At 36.5% G+C, this 25,071-nt stretch overlaps 1 long non-coding RNA gene across 1 annotated transcript; it reads right to left on the reverse strand.

The window, feature by feature from the left end:
• Window positions 1-3,338: 3,338 nt before the first annotated feature.
• LOC123258902 lies at window positions 3,339-23,455 on the reverse strand. The gene is made up of 3 exons (XR_006508163.1): window positions 23,445-23,455; window positions 9,230-9,235; window positions 3,339-3,439 (listed from the first exon to the last, which is right to left on the reverse strand). It is a non-coding gene; the product is annotated as an uncharacterized LOC123258902 (long non-coding RNA).
• Between the last annotated feature and the right edge of the window lie 1,616 nt (window positions 23,456-25,071).

Genomic DNA, 25,071 nt, shown 5'->3' on the forward strand with positions numbered 1-25,071 from the left:
GAAAATTGAAGCTTAATAATAGGGAATTACTGAATTTCAATATCTTGTCTAGTATAGTAACTACACCAAGTTAAAGTAGTAAAAACATCAATTTTTACGAATTTCAAATTTCAAAATCCTGTCATTTCTTAACTACTTGCCAGATTAAGCTCATCTTCGAACCTAACCTTGGTCTTTATCGATAGATAAAGCATGTTGAGTTTGAGAAGAATCGGTTAGAAATTGAAAATACTATCATGCTAACAAGCCGCGTTATATCATATATCTATCTATTTATTTAGCTACATAAATAAAAATAAAATGCCGCATGTATGTCCACGCATCACTTGAGAACGGCTGGACCGATTGGGCTAATTTTTTTTTGTTGTCTTCAAAATTTTCAGGAGAAGGTTTGTATGTAAAAAAATTTTCAAAAAATCCATCCCGAAGGAGATTGCGGGGGCTTTAACAATGAATAATTCCCGTTTTTAAACTATGGATCCTATAGACCCTAAGTTTGGTAGGAATCTTCTGTAAGGGATATAGAAATAATCTATGGACGAATTTCACGATAGCTTACTCCACAGGGGGTTGTGGGGGCAGATATTAGCAATGAAAATTTTTAATTTTCAAACTATAGATCCTACAGACGGCAAATTTAGTTGGAGTCTTCCATATGTAGTGCGGAAATGTTTTAAGAACGGATTTTACAGCAACCCACCCCTAATAAAGATTGCGGGGGTGGGTATTAGAATATTAAATTTCTATCTCCAAACTGTAACTTTCTACAGACTCTAAATTTGGTAGGAATCTTCGTGTATAATTTTAAGTTCAGCTCAGAATGGATTTTATCAAATTCTAACCCCAAAAGGGATTGCGGGGACGTCAGCAATGAAAAACTATTATTTCCAAACAATAGTTTCTATAGACTCGAAGTTTTGTAAGAATCTTTTATTTATAATGTAGAAATCATCTCGAATAGGATCTTGTGAAATTCGTCCCTCACATAAGAGTGCGGGGGTATTAATTGTCAAAAAATTCATATTTTTCAAATATCAGTTCCTACAGATATAAAATTTGATAAAATCTCAAGAGAAACAGGAAATTTTGGAAGTTCAGGGAAGGTTTAAACGGTGAAAAACATAAATAATAAACAACAGAAAATACTAAAAACGACAAATTAGTTTTCCAATACACAATGTTCTGAGCTGAGTAATGAGGTCCGATCTCTTTGGGTCCGTTCCTAGCCATGAAGTGAGGTCCAATCTTTTTGGTCTGTTTTGTTTTCAGAAATAAAAAAAAGTGTCAGTTAGTTGTTAAAAGAAATAAATTAATTTTAAGCCAACTAATAAAATCTATTATCAGTTTGTCGGTGTGCAAGAAATTTTTTATTGTTATTATTTCAAAATACCAAGGAGAAGACGACCTGACTTAGGTTGTCGAAGTTAATCAAATGTGGGAATCAAATCGGAGTTTCCGTGTTTCGTGCATGGGAAATTATACGTCGCGTGTTCGTGAGTCGGAAAACCACCATCTTTATGTATTTACGCACCGCAAAAAAAGATAAAAAATGTAGTCCATCAGAAAGCTTTAAATTAATTAAGTGTATAAATATGTTGCATTTAATGTAAATAAAAATTTTGTGTTAAGTTTTGACTATACTTTTCACAAATATATGTAGATGATACGAAGTTCACCGGGTCGTCTAGTATATATATATATATATATATATATATATATATATATATATATATATATATATATATATATATATATATATAATAATTCAATGTTTTACTAATTTATCTCAATGAATTTATCACTAATGAGGACCCAACTAAAACCCAATTAGAAAATTTGAAATAAATTTTGCTAATTTTGCATTGGAAAAGCTTCATGATTACTGAAAGACAACCCAATTGGAAAATTTTGTGAAAAAAAATATTGATTAATTTTTTTTTCAATTGGGATTTTCCCAATTGGGTTCTTCTTGTTTCCTCATTGTGATATCTCTATTAGGCATACTCTATTGGATCCCAATAAGGTCTCCATAGGTTGTGTGGGTAATTTCACAATAATTTCGAGTCGGGAATCTACACTGAGATAATTTTATATTAACCCTAACAATACTTGTTTTGTAGATTTTACTATCTACTATCTTAGATGTTAATTAATTTTATAAAAGTTAAAATGATAAATATAAAAATTTAAATTATAATCAGTACAATAATAAAATAATAATTTCTAAAATAGAGCGATCGTACCATTTACTATCGAGATGTTACATCTACCATCACAAGTGGTTAAAGTTACCAATTTTATTATAAGCTATTCAGTAAAAGTAAGCACCGAATTAATCAACACATTATCAATAATATAATAACAATAATCTATATTATTAAGAGAATAAGCAGAATTTTGTGGCCAGGTTATTTATATGATGAAATGTGTTTTTTATGGTTAAATTTGGTATCGTTCAAAAAGTATTGACCTGGAGTTGTTCCATTTCATGGTTTCATATCATTCTCACCAATAGTCAATTTATGATCATAAGTATTTAGGCTACTGCATTCAAAAATGCTCTATCTCTAGATACATAATTAAGAAATGACCTTGAATCTTGTGAACTATTGAAATTTTTTAAGATATAAGCTCATCCCGATGTTACACTCATCGAGATTTTTCATTCGAGTATCCACATCAATTTTTCATATACTTATGTATATTATATTTATGTATATATGAAAAATATAGCAAAATGTATGTGCGTACTCAAATGAAAGCTCTTGATGGATGTAACATCGGGATGAGCTTTTTTTTTTGGGCGAGAGAAGGGAAATCTTCATAAGACACCGGCTAGATGTTGATGATGTTGGTTGCTGGTAGTGTGAGATTTTTACTCACTAAAACCCTCCCTTCTCTTGGGATGAGCTTATATCTTTAAAAACGTCAATAGTTAAAAAAGTACAGTGCAATTTAAAAAAACTCATTATTTCATAAGGCAAAATTTTATTTATTTATAGTTCACAAGTCACGGCAGTCATATAGTGACTGCAAGGCTGCTAGTAATAATAATAATAATGTAGTGGTGGACATAAACTGAAAATTAAAATTTTTATAATTTTTTTTTTTATTCTAACTAATATTAGGATTGACTTTTATTTAATGTAAATATCAATTTGATAAAATATAAACTCTGATAGTAATAATTATCATCAAAGATTGTAGAAATTATTAATTTGATTTTAAAAATTATTATCAAGATATTTAATCAAATTATCTTAGGTATAGTTGAAAATACAATCTTATAGTAATATAACAGATGATAAAAATTAATATATTGGTCGTAACTGTAATAATTTATATCCTATTTATAATAATAAAAGGTAGTATTCATTACTATTGAAGTATTTTAGAGCTTTTTACTATACTTTGATGATAGTATTGACCATAAAATTCTCTTCGTGTAGCTAGAACCATACAAAGATATTGTATTGAGTTTGGCTAGTAAATAGTGTCAACGTTTATTTACTAAATTAAGAGCTCAAAGAGGACCAATAGGTTTATAAATACTCATGAGTGGTTTTTAGTTATAATCTATAAAAAATTGATGCAAAAATATAATAAGAACTATAAAAATTGATAAGCTTGATGCACTCATTAATTAAATCTTCTCAAAAAACGTATGCATGTAGACCCAATTCAATATTTTCAATACTTTATTGATAGCTTCTGATGAGATAGTAATAATGTTCGATCGATACAAAATTTTCCCCTGAATCAGTTTATACATACTTTAGTTTACAGTAAAAAAATGATTCTCAGAGCTAAATTATAAAATTCTAATCTTTAAAATATTCATTAATAGTTCCAGTCAATATATACAAAGTATTTGATATTTCTATTTGATGAAAAAATAGCTAGAAAAAGGTTATAAAATTGGTTCAGTTAAATTGGTGCTTATCTAAAATAATAAGTAAAATGTCATATTTCATGCTGAAAAAAACTCAGAAATCTATCAGAAATTTTTCTACTAAATTAGTTCTTGGTTTCACTAATTTATTAATAATCATCTTTTGCAGTACTTGGCAGTTAAATTTTATCATTGTATCAATTATTCAGGAGTTCGAATAGATTTTCTTAAAGATATTTGCCAATCAAAAATAGTTATGTATATAGCGTTTCAAATTCTCACTAATTTATCACCGTAAAAATATTTTTTCATTAGAGTATAAAAGTAAAATATAATATACATCAGTCATAAAATCTATAAAATTAATTATGTACATTCTTTTGAAACAAAATTTTGTAATATAATTATAGCTAATTAAAAGTAGCAAAATATTTTCACTGGCATTGAAGCTAATTAGCTAAGACATATAGGTTAAGAAACTACAAGTATTTATCAGCTGATCTGCAATTGGAATAATTACTTATCTTAAATTATTCACTAATATTATTGCCAAATTTGAATAAAACTTAAAAAAGTCATTGAGGTTGATAAAAAAAAGTTTAATTCACTTTTAAGTTAAAATTATTTTATCAATCTGCTAATACTTTCAATAGTTAGAAACATAAATTTTTAAAAACATTATATCAAAGAATTTTATTATAAATCCAGCTGATTTTTATTTCTTATATTTCATTACAAAATGAAGTCAATGCCAAACCAAATATGGGTCATCCCATGTAAAATCTACCAATAGTCGGAATCGACTCCTTTCGATTGGAATAAATTTTTGTCAAAAGTTTTCTTTTATCATATCACAAAGTTCTGTCAAAGAAAAAGAAGTAAAAAATTTTTTCAAAAGATATGCAAATTAGAAATTTTGAGATTTTTCCAGTTTTTCAATTTTGTTTTTAAAATATCTCGAACGCTATTATAGATACAGAGATGGCCTTTCGTTTGTTTAAAAGGAGACACTTAAGGTTATTAAAAAAAAAAAAATTTTGGAAAAAATGTTGAAAAATATCAAATTTGTCAAATTTTGAATTTTCGAAAATCGTCAAAAATGACGAACGACATTATAATATTGGCTCAATTTTTTTTGTATCATACTTTGTACTGATCTTTGATTGCACGGAAAAAAAAAAACTGGAAAAATTACAGTTTCAGATTGTAATTATTACAGATTTTATAAGAATTACATTTTAGAATGAAATATTTACATTGAAAGCTCTGAAAATTAAATTTAAAAATTGTGTTCGGTGAACAAGGCCCAGTAGCGATTAACTCGCTCCTGGGGGACTCCCAAATTCAAGAAACGCACCTGTCCACCGCTAGTTCCCGCAAAATTGAACCACCAATAGAAAATCAGCCTCTCGATCACGCCATGAATCGACCGCTTTATTGGCTGATCGCTCCCGCTAGACATGCGCAATAGCCTTCTTCCCCAACTCAACGAGGAAGAAGACGAACTATTGTTATTATCTTTCGCTTCCACGCTTTCGTTGCAACAAGTCGCCATTAATTCCGCTTTACTTTCGCTTATTGTTAATTAACCGCATTTCGCTATTTTTATAATTTAAATTGCTTAAATTAACCGCTAATAATTCGCTCTAATTTGTTACAGATAAATTGTGTTATTTGTGCATTTATTTCACCGCTTTTACAGTGCCGGCAGAGTGTTCACCCACGTGTCAACCGGTATCGCTTGTGCTAACCACGCTGTGTATTATAAATCCGCTTTTATTTAAACAATCCGCTATTTAACATATTAAATATAACTTGTATTTAGTGTAAATAAATTTATAGTGTTAATTTTGATAATTATTTACGCGTTTTAATTGAGATATCCAGACCTAAACCTGATCCCCGCTTTTCCGCTCTTTCAGTAATTATTCAAATTGAATTTAGAAAAATGTTATTTCAAACTGTAATTTTAATAGTTTTGATTACGACAGGACCGATTTTACATTTTATACTGTAATTATTCCTGTTTTCTTTTTTCCGTGTGACTTTTCTTTAAAAAAAAAAAAAAAAAAACGTTCAAGATTTTTAGACAAAAAAACAAGACTCTTTTTTACGATATAATAAGACTCTAATATAAGATAAATTAGGCCATTCAGCATCCGAAATGAAAGTAGATTTCATGTATTTATTGTAAATAGCTTAAACATTGAAAGAAAAAAAATCAGCAAAACGATTGACCCTGCAGGCCATTCCTGGAACTTCCGGCTTACATTTTAGCGTAACGCTTGAAAATTTATTCATTTTTTGAGCTCTTCGAGCTCAAATAGTATATTACACACCGAGGGAAGTAAATAAGAAAGCCTCAGTTCACATGTTTGTTGACCTCGGCTTAGTCAATGACCTCGACGTTTTTTTTTTATCTCTAATAATTAGTTTATAACATCAATAGCGATCCAAAAAGAAATGTCGGAGTTATGTGAAAGAAACACTTCTTCCCAAATTTTTCGTCAACGGTATCTCTCGAATCACTCAACCGATTATCACGTTCTTAGTGGTTATCAACGTGGTTTCTTAAGCACTAAAAATTATTTCATTACATTAAAAATGATCCGAAAAGAAATGGCGGAGTTATTTAAAAAAAACACTTATTTCCAAATTTTTCGTCAACGATTTCTCTCGAAGCACTGAACCGATTTCGACGTTCTTGGAGCCGATCAACGTGGTTTTCTACGGTTAAGAGCTTATTATTTTTTGGAATCGATCAGTAAAGGCATTTAAGAGGTATTTCGAAAAAACCACATCTGAAAAAATTTTTAAATTCCCGCTAAAAAACTGAAAATTTTCAAAATTCGGGAAGTTCTTATTTTTACCCCGTTTTTCGAAAATTGAGTTTTCATCAGATCTCGACGTTTTGAGGTCCTACACGGAAAGAAAATTGTACGAAAAATTACGATGAAAACATCGTATTTTTAGTATAGGACATTGCAGTGCCGGACCAGAACTCAAACATCGTAATTTATACGATGCAACATCGTAAATTTCTATCAGTCAAATTAAAAAGAAGTTTAGGTCACCGAAAAAATAATTCTGTATCACCGAGGAATCGAACCCGGTGTCTTCTCCGCCACAAGTCCAAGGTTTATCCCCTTACGCTATCGGACGAAATATCTAAATTCTCTGTACAGTCACATAATAAAACCCTCCATACAGTAGTTGGTCATCTTTCGGTGGTGGCGTCGCAAAACTACTGGACTCTGTCTCTCTTTTGTTAAAACATATAGTATGTGTCCTTATTAACTTGCTCTTACGGAAAAAAAATTTACTAAATAACATCGTAATTTTCAATAATTCAAATTGTATACTAAAGCAGGTGGTTTCGGCACTTCTGGTGAAGCCTTTCCAAGTCGTTTGATGACAATTTGGTAGGCTTTACCCCAGATGTCTTTCTCAAGGTCGCTACAGATCTCTTGCCACAATTTAGCTTTGCTTACTTTGATTGCCCGGTTTAGGTTCTTTTTGGCCTGCTTATACTCGCTCGAAAGTAGATCTTGATTGTAGGTGCGTTTCGCAGCTCTCGTTGCTAGCCGACGTAGTTTGTGGCATTTTTTCCGGAGTTCTGCTGTGTCTGGTGACCACCAGTACGTCGGCCTGTGGAAACTCCGATTTTTCAGCCGTGGCATAGAAGCGTCACATGCGGAAGCAATCTCCTTCATCGTGTTTAGCACTGACTTCTGTATTGCTGCAGGTATCCGGAGTCGGGTTGTTCTGAAAAATAGACCAGCTTCGTGCAAGTGAAGCTTGCAGTGCCTCCGAATCAAGCCTCCTGGCATTCCACTTCCGCTTAGAAAAGTCAAGTTGTAAAACCGGAGCAGATGCTAATCCAACGTTGAATGTCACAAACTGGTAATCACTGCCACTGTATTCTTTGGATACAGTCCAGTCTTCGATCGTGTTGGCAGTCCTTGGAGTCACCAACGAAATGTCGAGGATGGATTCTTGGTACCCTGGCCTTCTAAAAGTCGTGGTGCTCCCGGTGTTCAGCACTATGAGGTCGAGTCTAGCCGCGACGTCAGCGACCTCGTTACCTCTGGTATCGGAGAAAGCAGCGCCCTACTCAGCCGATTTAGCGTTGAAGCCTCCGGCTACGATGACTTCGCCGTCGAACTTAGTGACCGCATCTTCTATATTTGCCAGTTTCTGTCGGAACACACTAATCCCTTCATTAGATGAGAGATAGACGCTCATGGAGTAGGTTGTGGGGGTTTGAATCCAGACAAAACCTGCTCCACTTCCGCTGTTGTTGACGGTAACGTTCTTTGTGTTCACAATCCAAATTGCTGCCGTGCCAGTTTTGTCTGCGAACCATGTTTTACCTTCTATGTTTAAATATTACTCGCAGATAAAGCAGACGTCGATTTTATCTTCAAAGATGCAGGATGGTTCCTGCAGCGACGGAGATGGCGACCTGGGCAAATAATTCCCCCGAGGTACGCAGGCGGTACACTTTACTGGCACTCGCGATACTTCTGGCTCCTCGTCGGAGATTATGGGCATAGACAAGTTAAGCGACTGTGATTGAAATGAACGGCCCCTTTGTACGGCCCGACCCGAACGACGTGAACGCCTGCCTTTCCGCGGCATGGACCGAGGAGGAAATTCGGATAGAACGGCTAATAAGCCCTCATCTCCGAAGTGGGTTTTTGGACTTGGGGAACAGCTGAAAGGCGCTCACACCATGGGAAATTTAATTGGTGAAATGGCTAATGAGCCTTTGCACCGGGAGGATTTGAATTGGTGGAACAGCTGAAAGGCGCTCATACCATGGGAAATTTAATTGGTGAAATGGATAATGAGTCTTTGCACCGGGAGGATTTGAATTGGTGGAACAGCTGAAAGGCGCTCGCACCCAAAGGAATTATCAGCGTGTTTACTGTAATTAGCTTTTATTGGATAAAGGATCTGGAGAGGTTCAAGTCGGACAGAGCTCTGTGCACAAGAAAGTCCGTGGATCTACTGACTTGAATTAGCTCCAGATTAGTTTTTATAAACAGTATTTCAGCCATGTTTGCAGCTCAGGTTACTCCCTGAGAGAGTCATCGAGGCCCGGGTCCCATGCTGACGCAAGATGTTTGGACTATCCGCGGCCGCGGTGACTCTCTGCCGATGCCTTATCGCGAGATTTCCGTTACTAAGCTGCTGATCAAGCCACCAGCGAAGCAACGGATATCTCTCAATGTGCATTCGGAGAATTGAACGAGATAAATTTATTTAAAATATAATATTTATAAAATAATAAAAAAAAAAAAATAATTTTGGGCGAAATTCTGAGAACGTAACACCATCCTGGGCATCTTTGTCCGGAGCACAAAGGAAGCATTTTAGCTTCTCCGTGCAGTTTACGGCCTTGTGGTTCTCACAGCCATATTTGTAGCAGCACCAGCTTCTGTCTGGTCCCGCACACTGACGTCGTGTCACACTGATGTGTTTGGTGTCCAAAACCAAGACATTAAAAACAACATGTTACTTTTACAACTGGGCGTATACGACAGTTCACCCAACCGATCATTATACGGGCCTTGTCAAGGGCATTAATCGCACTGGCCTCGTCTACTTCGCAGAAGGCTGCCCGATTGCCTCGTGGTGTGGATTTTGTCAAATTTACCCGTTTGACCTTTAGGCTGTCAGTGAATTCACGTTTGAGTGCTTCACGGACTTCGCTCTTGGTAGAGATTTCATCCAAGTCGAGGTTCTCGATTGTTGTTCTTGGTGTTAGCGTCTTGACCGTGCCAATGTTTGCAGTGGCCGACTTTACTGCATCGGTGAAAGCCTTGCTGTCTTCGGTCTTTTGAGACATTTCAAGGAGAACGCCTCCATGTTTCGTCTTTTTAATAGACTGAAGGTGGCTGTCCTTGTAGTTGTAGTCATCCACGGAGATGTTTGCGTGGTTATCGCCGACGTCGTTGGTGATTTGTTGGCCAGCCTATATGCCGTGGCAATCGACGTAACCAATTTTCTGATTTCATGTTGAAGATTTCTTTTGTCCTTAATGAAATCAGCTAACTCTTTGATCTTGCTGCCGAGTCGTTCCATTGGTGATTTTTGGCCGGTGACGGTCGGTAGAGAGTTGATCCTTTCTCGGTGAACATGAGTATTGATGTGAGCAATAGGCCCTCCACTCTTTTGTAGTTTCATCAATTCGACTATGGGAAGAGTTACCATCGGAAATTGTATATGCAAGCAGTATTGAAATTTTTAAAAATAAACTGTACGACTACTTATTTAATATAGATGTATGAGCTTTACCTTTGAATTCATTGATGTATTTCTTAAATCTTAGTTTCATGTCTCTGAATATATTCTGTACAAAGTGTTTATAATATTTATAATATTAGGATTACTTGGTATTAATCTGTGAAATTGTAAGCTACTGTAAATTTTTAAATCTGAACTAACCATTATTGTAAATCACTCATTGTTGATCGATATCATAATCTATTCATATGTATTTACTCTATCACACTTACCTATTGTACATTCAGTTAACTCAAACTCAAAATTATTCAATAAATAATTACTCTATAAATTTTTATACCAAACACTTAACTTAAGTTAGATTAAATAAATTACTGTATCAATTAAACTTGTAATTTAACTTTGTCATTTGGCAATTTGCCTTGGCATAAACCAATAAATCTAAATCTAAATCTAAATCTCTTTAGAAACGGTGCTCGGCTGTACGTCTACTTCCATCTGAGCTGTTGTGTTACTCCCTGTAGCACTACTAGACAGCGGAGCCATAGGATCCACTCTGCTGTCCAAACGGTCGCTTGATGACGACGTGTTCAAGCCCGTTTGCACGCCTTCCCTCGCCGGCACTGAGGTATCCCTCCCCTGTGCGATAAACGATGTTTGAAAGTTCTGTGACATTTCCATATCGTTTTGTTTTGTTGGGTTTAGTCCACCCTGAGTATTTTATTTCCTCGGTACCTGACATATCTGCCAGGCATTCCCCTATCCGCCACCTGGGGAGACGCCCGATGCGATTCCCAGCAGCCCGACATGGGGTGTGTGTATGTGTGTGTGTGTGTGTGTGTGTGTGTGTTTGTGTGTGTGCGTGTGTGAGTATGTGAATCGTTTATAACTTTTGAACGACTAAACTGATCGGAATCAACCAAACGGCGTTCTAAAGTGTTCCCTCAAACTTAGATTTCCTGAGAATTTGAACCGATTCGGAGCGATAGATTTTGAGAAGTTTTGAAAAATCTCAAAAAAATCAGAAAAAAATCATTTTTGAAATGAGTTTTTTTGGAATTGATAAATAAACCAATTGATGGCATTTAGGGTCAACCGTCATCTTAATTTTTTTTTAATAAAACCTGTTCTAAAATTTCTGGATTTCTGGTCTACTGGTTGAAACATACTAGGACTAAAATAAATTTGATTAGTTTTTCCAATCTGGTCATAACAACTCTAAAAAACTACATGATTATCATCGAGAACAAGATATATATAATTTTGATCGAATTGCGCCTGCCGTCAGCGGGCTCGTTTGATTGATCATTTAATTAATGCACAAATTATGTTGTACTTACCAATATTATAATATATACGCCATTCAGATCGATGTGTCTTTTGGAAAGCTTCCGAGTAAACAATAATTGCTTGAGTATGATTTCCGAGAAGAAATCTGAAATCGGAAGTCAAAACTTAAATTTTAAAGATTTATTATAATCGTTTAAGAAATTTTTATTCGTTGCGCAATAGATAAAAGTTTGGAAAATCTAAAAGTGCTGCACCGTAACATTTATTGAATTGTAAAAAATAAGAAATAGTCTCATCACTAACTTTAAAATAAATGCATATAGATAACGTACTCGCATTATGTCGAAAATTGAACAAATTGTCACGTTCGACAGTCGCAATGGTTAGTAGGTTGATGAGAGTGATGAAATGATAAGACTAACAATTTTAGGCTTACAACAATTAAGGAGGTCAGGCCGATAAGGTTCTTACGACATGTCACGTAATTGTATGCTTTTATTGAGAAGTCGGTTGTTTTTGTAAAGGCCGAGCGGTTTACGTTTGCAAAAACGTGTTGATCTTGTTTATCGATCTGCGTGGCCGTAGATCCAAGATCGTGTACATGAAAATGAAAGATGGCGGTGAGGGTGATCCACCCCTCGTGAAGAGTGTTTTTATTCGTTTGACAGTAAGGTTTATTTAATGTAATACTAGTTATGTTTAGTTATTTGGATTTATTTGATGAGATTTGAAATACAATTTTGATTTAAACCCATAGTTTAATGTTATAACAATTATGTTATTTTTATTTATACATATAAGTATGTCTTACCTAACCTCCAGATGGTATTACTCACTGAAGGTGCACAACTATATTTTCGCACAAAAGTGTCTATCTATTAAATCTACCTTAATCTTCCACACAGTTACTTCAGCTATGACTACTAGGTCGCCAAGCAGATGTGAACCTTTATTCGATACCCCGTTCGCAAATGCAGACCGTTGGGTCCTGATTAAACTCTCAATAATAATCACCAAGCGGATACGAAATTATTGCAGAGTTATCAGGGGATCCAAGGTAACTTTTTACGGCTGAGCCGAAGTTGAATCGCGAGGCAGCAAGTAGTACCGCACTTGGAAACTAACTGACTCAGCATTAATTTGTGGCTCTTTATGTACTAAATTCTGGCCTCTAGATAGAAGTATGATTTGTGAAAAACCGAAAATATTAGAGTAATTACAAGGTCGTTATTAAGAGAAAAAAGTATGAATATACGTTATAGCCCTTGAAATTACTCGTAGAGCTACGACATCATAGATCTTGAATACTCTGATTTTCCGAGCAGAGGTTTTACTCTTATCATCGAGTCATTGCGTGATATTACTAACTAGGCCCTTGCCGTCTTATCTATAGCTGCCTCTCGCTTCCACTCACAGTGTCAGTGTACCTTATTATTAAAAGTATAAATAAATCTATAAAATAAGAAAATCTATCATACATATAATATTTGCTATTATAAGAGCGATCAATGAAATTAAATCGATTATACACGACCTGAATTACTATGTATCGGGTTGTTACATCTCCATCGCCGAAGTCGTCTACGTCTCGTAAAGACTGCTACTTACATACTTGTATTGTTGTAAGTTGGGATTTAACCGGGATTAATGTAAGTCTGGTCGTTGATCATACGCAACCCTTTAATCTCTATTTACTGTTTTAAAATTTTTATGAGCCAAGTTGAAAATTTCATTGAGTTTTTGGATATATAAGCCTGTCAAATGGGATTCAATATCAGTCTCTCAAGTTTTAAAATTAATAGAGCCTTTGACAATATCGACTTTAGCTGGCCTGAGTTCCAGCCTCCTATGATAGTCTTCGACTCCGATGTGGACCCTCTAGACGATCTTCCAAGTTTGGAGGAATTGCAACCTCTCAATCGGCGGAGTCGGAGCTCCTCAACCTCTTCTGCTGTGGAGGAACTCCCCGTGACCGAACTGGACCCATCAACTGCAGGTGGGCCTGAAACACGCCAATTGGCGAAGCCGGGTCCGTCAACTTCGGTTGAAGTCGAGGAACTTCCTATAGTCCAGCCGGGTCCGTCTACTTCCAGTAATGGTAAATCCAATCTGTCATCGGTGTTGAAGCGAGGATTCAAGCGGCGACAATCAAAGGTTACTCGAGGTATCTCCAGCTGGGGACGAATATTCAGGTTCGTTCTTTTGGGTAAGGACTCGGTGGTTTCCTTTAAGTATTTTGATCCAATTCTGGGTCTACTAGCGCCTTTTTCCAATGCAGAGGCGGAATGGGCTAAGGCAGGCCTCCCTTATCGTTCCGGAGAGCTGAAGGCTTACGGGACTAAGACTGCTCTGTCGGTAAGTATCTTGTATAGGTTGTTGTGTTTTATTTGATTTAGTTAACCGTCGAATAATCTTATTTATATTATTTTGCAGTTTGCACTCAATTTTTGTGATAGTGATTTCAGTCTGTTATGTCAATCGGCCAGCCAAAGGATTACTCGGATACTCACTATGGAAAGGGAGAAGCATTCACTTGTTTTTTTGAGGTCTTGTCCTCTCTGTTCGGATGAGGGACCAGTGGAATAAAATTAAATTTTACTGTAAAGTTCTAAAATATATATAATTTGTTAAAAGTTATTTAATCTTTCATTTCTTTGATCGCCCTTTTCTAATCCTTTCATAATTATTTAGTAGTAACAATTTAACACAGTTTTTTTTTACACGGAGGACGGGATTTTCTTGCAAAAATGATATAGGTTTAATAGTTATGATTATTTAAATTTAAAATTTTTAAGCGAATAGCTCCGTTCTTCGTGCAAAAGCATAAAACGTACATTTAAAATTACTATTATCTATAACAATGTATCTGAGTTAAGGTTAACTAAAATAATAATACTTTTTAACAATGTATCTCATCATTTAAGTTAAATAAATCTATATTTATTACACTGTTTATATGGTTTATATTATTATTATTTCTTTTAAGATTTATCTCCTTCATTCGAGAACCGAGTTTTCTAGTTCTAACAAATTAATGATTTTAAAAAGTTTTCGAATAAAAAAGAATGATTCTTGTTTAGCTTACTTAATATTACTTTCGTTGTTTATTGGCCTTAGGTATTCTTCTTGAACAGTGGTTAATTGAACGTATTGATCTTGCCTTTCTAGTGCTTTCTTGGTTTTGATAATGTTGATTGATCATCTGGTTTCTTAATATTCTTCTGGTCCTAATTGGTCGTCCTGATGGAATGGATGATTGAATTCTATTAAAATTAGTTGGTATTGAATAAGGTTCGAATCGTAATGGTATCTGATATGGCTTGTACAGCACTGGCATTGGATGTGGCGCTAATAATATTGGCGCTGAATAGTTAGTGATTATACTAACATGTCTTACTTCATATGAAGCTGATATGGAGTATGGTGGATAAAATAACTGAAGGTCAGGAACGTATAGGAAGTCACGATCGAGTAGTTCTTGTATATAAGGGTGTGTAAATTCTTGTGAGATTTCACCGAACAGTTTTAGAATCCCCATTCCAATTAAAATGTCCCAGTTCTCTGCAATTATTTTGCGTAATACACGTTGATACTGAATCTCCTTTTTATCCTTCTAGTAATTTTTCATTACTAGTGTTCGTAATGTTTTATCTTGTGCTAAAATGTGGGCCGCCAATACTTCCGTTGAACATGCGTTAAATCCCTTTGGGACCTTGAAGTTAGTTCTTGGAGGAAAGTAAAATGGATTAAGTTCTAGTTCTGATGGATCAAGAAGCTTGTTGTATTCCGGACTTCTGCGAAGACGTCGTAATGACCTTTTGGCCTTTGCCCCGTCCCAGAATTCTTTTATAATTATCAGATTAACCATGTAGATGAATTAACTGTCAAAGCCGATACTGACTCGTCTATTTGTATGGTGTATTTGGAAGTCAGGGTCCCACACCCGTCCACTCGGATATGCTTCATTACTCCCGACTCATTTTTAATCTGATTTTTAACCTGGGGTTTCGGAAGTGAGTATAACCATCCCTTTTCACCTTCTATTGGTTTCCAAAAGGGTTCAGAAGTCTTAGATATTTTAATATCGTAAGACAAAATTTTATTGTTGAGAAGTAAGTCAGTTTCGCAGATCGGTTGAACGCTTAGGTTATACTGAATGTAGTTAAGCTTACAAATTCGCATTTCTTTAAATTTTTGACAATGAGCTATCTCGTTTCTATTGACTAACACATACATTTGTTTGTTCTGGGAGAGTAAGAGGTAATCAGCTTGTGGTTGGATAAATGCAGACCCATTATATATCGGTTGTGTTACAGGATACGCGTTCAATTTGAATAACTCATGCTTATCACGTTGGATAAGTAGATGTGCATTGTTAGGAGGATTCGACCTTCGAAGAAGTTGTGGGTTAACGTGAACATCCTATAGACTTTGCCTGAATAAATTTCACTCGTTTCAAAAGGAGTTAGGTATGGATGACCTTGCTTCACAATCTCTCCTATAGCCTTCTTGAGTGTATTGGATCCATATAAATGTGGAGATGGTTGTCCTTGCAAAGCTGAAGTGACGGTTATGGTGATGATTTTCAGATAATCTAAATAAGACTCAAAAGAAGCCTGAGTCACATTACTGTATGCTTTTAGGTGGGTCATATAGGTTTCGTAAGCTGGACTAGATCTTAATAAGCGTCCTGTGACCTTCTTCATGGAATTCCTGTATTTATATTGAATGTTAATTAATCGCTTTAGTCGTATCTGTTCAAAGTATAGATCTGATTTTACAAGTTAAGTGTAGTTTTCTAGACGTATTGTGAATAGTGCTGAAGAGATTTTTAGTTTATCGAGTTGTTCTGTGTAATGTTGAAGGCATTGCTGATCATTTGTTTGGGGAAATAGAAATTGATCGACTGTGGCATCTGTAGGGTGAAATAGTTGATAGATTAGTTGTAGGTAGGTATTTGTTTCCTGGGTTATTTTGTGATAATCGTCCATTCGGAGGTACGGTTCGCAGTCTAGTTTGTGTATTACTTCCTGGCATTTTTGGATAGTATCTTCCAGTTAGAAGTATTGTATTGTTGGTTGATATGTCGTTATATCCTTTATATCAATTTGAGAAAGTAGCTTCCACTCTCCTCTTATAAAGCGAATATCTCCCAAAGCTTCGTAGTATAGACCAGTGTTCGAGTTAAATCGGTTGACCTGGATCCCAATGACAGATACCATGAAGCAGGTGAGAAACGTACTGATAATCTGCATCCTGGTCATTATTTCTATAAAAATGCATTAATAGTTAGGGTCTGTGTAAGGGATTTTATGACAACTTAATCTAGTTTACAGGGTGATTAAAGAGGGGTTACTGGCGAACTATGCCTACAATTGATTAGCGGGTTTTCGACATCTGGTTCGGTAGGATTTCTACGGCGTGGTCCCAAAATTGAATCGGAAAAGGTTGGAGTTTCGTTTTTGGTTTGGTTGGTTGCATGTCGGTATATTAAATAGTTGGTGAAAGTACCCCAAATTGCTCCGAATAACCAAACAATACATCCATACAGTGCATGAAGAGTATAACCTCGCAAAATTATACCAATAATAATTTTTAACAGTCGAAAAGTGATGTAGAACCTGAATACTGTTACGCTGTAGTTACCTATTGTATTAAAAATAGTGTAAAGTTTTCCCCATGCTTTTGCAAGAATCTCTTTAATTGCATGTTCATCTAATAGCGTGTTTATTGTTATTCCATCGTCGGCTACAATGTGTCCTGTAGCTCCCCGAGCAATGGTGTTAAGTATGGCTGATCTTTCTAAAGGGAACATCATATACTCTTGTAACCTTTCAATGTCTTTATTGAAATAGATTCCGGTCGTAGCTAGTCATGGAGCTTATTCATAGTTCCACGTGTAGGTAGTTAATGCTGCCAGTTGTTCAGGTGCAGGCACAGGTGAAACTCCGGGGTTTAACTCATACCACTAGCGCCCTATTTTATACATAGGTGCCAAAAAGGGATTGCAATCGATTTGTGTTCCTGTTTTTATTGGTATGTGGGTTCGGGGTAGCATATAAAATGCATCGTTTCCTCTCAGAACGGGTAGCTCGTGGTAGCATTCCTTAGTTTCCCTTACCGTTACTTCTGCTGCAATACATTGTCCGAATCTGATTACTTCTCCGGATACATGAGCAATGTAATCCGGCTTCTTGAGTACTCGTAATGCGAATTCATCGGGTGCCACAGTGGCTATAACCATGGCATTTTGTAGGACTTTCTGTTCCAGTTCACATTGTTGTCTGTAAACGCGAAAGTGAATCCTGTAGAAGTTACCGTGAAAACTGATTCTCTTCGGGTGCCGTTTTTGATTGGTGTCATCTTGTTTGCTTTACCAACGTATAAAACGATAAAATGATGGATTTTGCAGTCGCCTTGTGGTATGGTATCACAAAAAGTATTACCTCCAATAAGATCTAGACAGGTCCCTGATTGGTATGGACATCGTACTCCCGATTCTGAGATAACTCTATTTTTATCTATGTTTATAGGTGCAGAATAATCTCGCAATGTGACTGTTATACAGGGTGTCCCAGAAGTAACAGACGTCCTTGAAGCATCTAATAGGAAAAAAAAATCGTGTGTGTCAGCTCCGACGCACGACTGGAGTTTACTCCTTACAAACGATTATATTGAATATATATAAATTAGTAAATGATGGTAAATGGAATTAACTATTATACTACTCGATGCATACATAATACATTTATTTTCATCAATTATGCAATTAATTCGTCAGAATAGCTAACTCTATTAACTTGTTAATATTTTCGAATCGCAAATTAATATCGATAGATATAAATAACAAAATTATGTGTAAACTCCAATAAACTCCAAAAATTTGTTTAAAGAACAATTTTTCTTTATAAATCATTATGTGTATTGAAGATTGAAATTTCTTAAAAAAATTTTCAATCATCTTATAAACAACGCATTTGTTTATAACAATTTTTTAAACAATAAAATATAAAAATTAAAAAAAATTATTTCCGTGCAGCTTCTGACAACATAAAAATGGATCATTAATAATATTTTGTAAAAATAAATTTTTTTGATGATTAATTTAAGTTTTTAATTTTGCAGCAACGAAAATTATTAATGAAAAATTGAAAATCAAAATTTTTCGAACGGGGATCTATTCTGAAGCCTTCCGAGAATTGCTCCAAGAGAGGAAAAAAATCTCAAATAGTTATAGTTTAACAATTATCACACTTGCAATGTCCATGTTCAAGCCGAAAAAAAATTATTAGTTAACAATTGCATAACTAATTAAAAAATTGTGATAAAACTTTTTTCAGGCGGATTATTGTTCATTTATCTATCCAGTAAGCCTCTGATTTTTTTTAATTCTTAAATTTTATATTCAATATGTTAAAATAATTTTTATTAATCAAGTGTTCAAAGTAGGCATGGCTTACGCAAGCCAGAGCACCCATTTTCGACCGTATTTTCATCCCTCTAGGAAAATTATTAATATTGGTTCTACAGTTCCGGACTTTTTTCTAGGAAATTTCCTCCTTTTTTTGAATTTTTTAAAAAGTTTTAAAAATCTTTATTAGTTGTTAAGATATTTGTAAAAAACTAAACTCCCTTTTTCAGTTAATTCTTAATAACCTTTGCAATTAATTGTTAATTAACAAATGCGTTTTTAAGCAGTAAAAAAATTTTTTTAAAAAACTTTTTTTTTAAATCATAATTATCAACAAAGATTATATTATCAAAAAAAAGTTTTGAATTATCTCATAAACAACGCATTTGTTTGTAAAAGTTTTTTAAACAATAGGAGGTTAATATTATAAATAATCGTTTTTAAGTAGCTTCTGATCATAAGAAAATGTATCAATAATAATATTACATAAAAAAAAATTTTTTTTTAATGTTTAACCCTTCGTTGGTCGCGCTTCACTGCCCGCCTTCATTGGTCGCGTGGTTAGGAAATCGCCGCAATGTTAATTTTCTGCCAGTGTTGCCAAGTATACTTTTAAGTAAGCGCGGTAAAATTTGAGTTGGTATGAAATTGCTTTTTTTATTTATTAAAAATTTCTACATGTCAATTTTTTGACTCAATTTATTTATTAAAAGAATTCTTAAAATTATCAAATATCTGCTAAATCAATTTTAATTAAATTATTTAATATTTAATTGTAATGTAGTAATGTGACTTTAATTTTAATCATAAACGTTATATTCAAATATTTTATCAGAGAAAAAAATACGTACCGGTTTAATGCTTTGATGAGTAAAGTATTAAATACTTTTGTAGTCACAGTAGTAATATTAGTATTCTTGTGATCCAATCCACGTAATGATATTTATTTATTTATATTTATATTTATATTTATTTATTTATATTTTTATTTTTATATTAAAATTACTTACAATAACATTGCAAAAATAAATTAAATAAATAACTTTATGGGACATGCGCATAACAACTATAACAGCTGATGACGGCCATATTGTTTTTATTTATTCAAGTTTCATATAATTGGCAATGCTGCGAATAAAATTTCATGGTCGGGTTTGGTCGCGCTTACGGGGAATCGCCGCGATTCCATGTTCTGACGACATTAATTATTTAATATCTAATTAATAAAAATACCTACAACTTTAAAAACTGTTTAGGTGCATGCTAAATGAATTGAAGAAGGAATAGCTAAATTTTTTAAGGCTGGAAAAAATATTTTTTTTTTTTATAACGAATTGAAAAAAAAAAGCGGGGAATCGCTCATAGCGCGACCAACGAAGGGTTAACGAAGCTTTGTAATTTTTCACCTTAGTAAATTGTTAATAAAAAAACGAAAATTAACAATTTTTTAATTTTTCCAACGAGAATCTTCTCTAAGACAAAAATTTCTTTCTAAGGAAAAAAATTCTCATATTAATAGTTTAACAATTATCGCACTTGCAATGTTAATGTTCATGTTACAAAAAATTGTTAATTAATTAATGGATAACTTATTAAAAAATCACGATAAACATTTTTTGACTATGAAGGAGGTAAAATACATTTACGTATGCCAGGACTAGGTGTTGGTGCCTGGGTATGTCGGACTCAGAAGTCAATATTATTTTGCAACAATACCGACTAAACATCCTCTTCTCTCCTTTCCCCATAGATGTTACAGGGAAGACTGGATCGGAACCGCGTTAGCATTACTTCGATCCAGTCCATGTTGTGTCTCACGACACCTCCTTATTGTCACTACTGGTTTCTAATCCCTTTCTGCGATTTTTTCGTTTAAAAGGCGCTGCGCGTAGGCTGTAACAGCTGACCAGTTTTCTTCTTTTGTGATCATGCAGGTCACCAAGCTCTCAGGGGAGAGCGTTATGCCTATTGTTTCTTCAGTGCTGATTCTGTCGTCCTTCCACCGATCACACTCGAAAAACGTGTGCTCGGCGTTGTCAATTTTGTCTGGGCAGTATTTGCACGTTGGTGTGCTGTGCAAACCCATCTTGAAAAGATAGGCATTGAACTGCCCATATCCTGTCAATAGCTGGGTCAGGAAGAAGACCGTGTCCCCGTGCTTTCGAGAAAGCCAGACGTTGATGTTTGGGATCAGGCGCGCTGTCCATCTGCCCGTCTCTCCCGATGTCCATCGGTCCTGCCACTCTTGCTGCATTTCCGCCTTTATCCTCGTTCTTGCGTCCTTCATGTTTTCTTCACTATCTTTGGCGTCATAGAGTTTAACTCTCTCGAACGCTAATAGGTCGATGGGCGTGGCTCCCGCAATGACCAATACAGCCGCTTCGGAAACTGTGCGGTAGGTGCAGGCAACCCTGAGAGCACCTCGCCGCTGTACTGCTGCTATCTTTCGCCGGTAGGTCTTCTGCTTTAATATGTCTGCCCATATCTCAGCTCCATAAAGCAGTACCGAGTGGACTGCTTCTAGAAGAACTCTTCTCTTTTTTGTCCTTGGTCCCATGGTGTTGGTCATAATTCTTGCTAGGCTAGACACCGTCTTGCTGGCTTTCTGGCATGCATTATCGAGGTGTTCGTGAAAAGATAGTTTCTTGTCTATCATTACCTCCAGATAGCGCAGGGCCCTTGTTGACGTTAGTGTTGTTCCTCCCATGTCCACAGCGAATGGTTTTGGGAACCATTTTTGACGAGTCAGAATGACCATCTCGGTTTTGTGCTTGGCGAGTTTCAGGTGGTGTTTATCGAGCCAAGTCTCGACGGCATCAATGGTTTCCCGAACTAGTAGTTCGACCTCCTCTACGCTGTCTACTATTATCGTTGCCGCGACGTCGTCTGCAAAGCCTGTTAGCTCTACTTGCTTTGGTAACAGAATCTTAAGAAGCTCGTCATAGTCAGCGTTCCATAAATCGGGCCATATTATTGAGCCTTGCGGCACGCCAGCCGTTATGGCGTATTCTTGTGGTCCTTCTGTAGTTTCCGCTATTAGTTTTCTTTCTTCAAGGTAGTTGTCGATTAGTGCCAAATTCTCTGGCTTTGCGTCAAATTTGTGTTCCAGAGCGTCTAGTATATCTCCCCAATTCGCGCTGTTAAATGCGTTTTTGACATCTAGCGTGAGGAAAATGCATACTTTAAGAGCTTTGAGGCTACCAGTCCATGCTTCTCTCGCTGTCCCTACGACTGTCTGGATCACGCCGACTGTTGAACGTCCTTTCCCGAAGCCATGTTAGTTTGCGGCAAAGCCTCCAGCACGATTGATGTCGTTTCGTAGTCTTCCCTGTATAAGCTTTTCAAGCAATTTCCCAGCAATGTCCAGCATGCAAAGTGGTCTGAACGACGAGAGTGTTACAGGGCCACCTTTGCCTTTATCGAGCAGAACCAATCTCTGCCGCTTCCAGACTGCGGGAAATGTGCCAGTTGCCAAGCATGCATTGTAGGTATTCAGGAGTATGTCTGGGTATTCCAGGGCTACAGTCTTGATCAACGATGCTGGGATGCCATCAGGGCCGGGTGCCTTTCCTGTTTTGAGTGACTGGGCCGCGTCTTGTAGTTCCTCAGTTGTGAAGTGTGTTACTTCGCTGTTTTTAGTGTAGTGTTGCTTCTCCTGCGGCGGATGTTTGGGGAAAAGCTCTGCTATAATGCTGTCCATTAAGGCTGGAGACTTCGGCGCCTCTGGTGGAGCCTTTTCAAGTCGATTGGTGACAATTTGGAAGGCTTTACCCCGGATGTATTTATCAAGGTCATTACAGATCTCTTGCCACAATTTCGCTTTGCTTGCTTTGATTGCCCGGTTTAGGTTCTTTTTGGCCTGCTTATACTCGCTCAAATGTAGATCTTGATTGGGGGAGCGTTTCGCAGCTCTCGTTGCTAGCCGACGTAGTCTGTGGCATTTTTTGAGGAGTTCTGCTATGTCTGTTGACCACCAGAACGCCGGCCTGGAGAAACTCTGATTTTTCAGTCGCGGCATAGAGGCGTCACATGCGGCAGCAATTTCCTTCATCGTATTTAGCACTGCTTTTTCCGTCTTGCTGCAGGTATCCGGAGTTGGGTTGTTCTGAAGGACAGACCAGCTTCGTGCAAGTGAAGCTTGCAATGCCTTTGGATCAAGCCTCTTGGCATTCCACTTCCGCTTAGAAAGGTTGCGTTGTGAAACCGAAGCAGATGCCAATCCAACGTTGAATGTCACAAACTGGTGATCACTGCCACTGTATTCTTCGGATACAGTCCAGTCTTCGATCATGTTGGCAGTCCTTGAAGTCGCCAACGAGATGTCGAGGATGGATTCTTGGTACCCTGGTCTTCTAAAGGTCGTGGTACTCTCGGTGTTCAGCACTATAAAGTTGAGTCTAGCCACGACGTCAGCGACCTCGTTACCTCTGGTGTCGGAGAAAGCAGCGCCCTACTCAGCCGATTTAGCGTTGAAGTCTCCGGCTACGATGACTTCGCCGTTGAATTTAGTGACCGCATTTTTTATATTTGCCAGTTTCTGTCGGAACACACTAATCCCTTCGTTAGGTGACTTGCTTCTGTCTGGTCCCGCACACTGACGTGTTTAGTGTCCAAAACCAAGACATTTAAAACAGCGTGTTACTTTTGCAACTGGGCGTATACGACAGTTCACCCAACCGATCATTATACGGGCCTTGTCAAGGGCCTTAATCGCACTAGCCTCGTCTACTTTGCAGAAGGCTGCCCGATTGCCTCGTGGTGTGGGTTTTGTCAAATTTACCCGTTTGACTTCCAGGCTGTCAGTGAATTCACGTTTGAGTGCTTTACGGACTTCGCTCTCGGTAGAGATTTCATCCAAGTTGAGGTTCTCGATCGTTGTTGTTGGTGTTAGCGTCTTGACCGTGCCGATGTTTGCAGTGGCTGACTTTACTGCATCGGTGGAATCCTTGCTGTCTTCGGTCTTTCGAGATATTTCAAGGAGAACGCCTCCATGTTTCGTCTTTTTAATAGACTTTATGTCTACGCCCGTCTCGACAGGGCTTACATTGGCCTTGATTTCCTTGAGGAGATCGGCGTATGTTCGCCCTTCAGCTGGTTGGACAAGCACAGCTCTAGTTTTTGTCTTCTTCTTCCTCACTTTCTTGGAGCCACCGTTGTTTGGCTGGTTTTGGGCTGTAGCAGATTGAGCCACTGGCTCCTGTTCTTTCTTTTTCTTGTTTTGCCGAGTCACTTTGGTCCAGGTATCATCCCGGGCTGTCTTTTTCTGTGCTGGCTTGTCAATTTCTGCGGAAAGACTGGGCGTGGACAGCGGCCTCTTCTTGTTGTTGCCCTCTCCTTGCTGTGATAATTTCTTAGGAGTGACCAGAGGTGGCTGTGATTTTTTGCTCAGACTCGGAGATGTTTAAGTCGTTGAAACCGACGTCGTTATTGATTTGTTGGCCAGCTTATATGCCGTACTAATAGACGTAATCAATTTTCTGATCTCATGATGGAGATTCTTCTTGTCTTTTATGAAGTCAGCTAACTCTTCGATCTTGCTGTCGAGCCTTTCCATTGGTGACTGTTGGCCTGTAACGGTCGGTACAGAGTTGATTCTTCCTCAGTAGGTTTGATTAGTGACAGAAGCAAAAGGTCCTCTACTTTTTGGAGGAATGTTGCCGTTCTCTGCCATCTGGGCTGATTTCGTACTTCCTGTAACCTTGCTAGCATTGCTATACAGTAGAGCCATGGGGTCTACTCCGCTGTTCAAACGGTCGCTTGATAACGACGAGTTTAGGCCCGTTTGCACGCCTTCCCTTGCCGGCACTGAGGTATCCCCCCCTCTGCACCGTAGACGATGTTTGAAATTGATCTGTCATTTTAATCCACAGATTCGGTAGAATCTGGCGCCAAGTTCCGTTCAAATCAAATCCGTTATAAACGGAGCGCCAGACTACCGACTGTGTTTACTGGAAACATTACGATTTTTTGAGGTTGCAAATTTTATTTAACTCTATGGTACATTTTTTTCCTAAATTGTCTATTACAACAGTTGTTTATACCTTATTTTAATGATATTAATTCAATTATAATCAATTATAACACTTAATCTACTTGAAATTATTAAATTTAATGAGCACAAACTATAGCAACGCAAAAATTTCGATCCTGACTTTTTTTCGATGAGGAATGGTCAGTGCCACAGACTAGATAAAATAAAAATGTATAGTAATCCTCCTACAGATAC

The sequence above is a fragment of the Cotesia glomerata genome, linkage group LG2 (genome assembly GCF_020080835.1).
Source record: "Cotesia glomerata isolate CgM1 linkage group LG2, MPM_Cglom_v2.3, whole genome shotgun sequence".
In the NCBI taxonomy this organism is placed as follows: Eukaryota; Metazoa; Arthropoda; class Insecta; order Hymenoptera; family Braconidae; genus Cotesia; species Cotesia glomerata.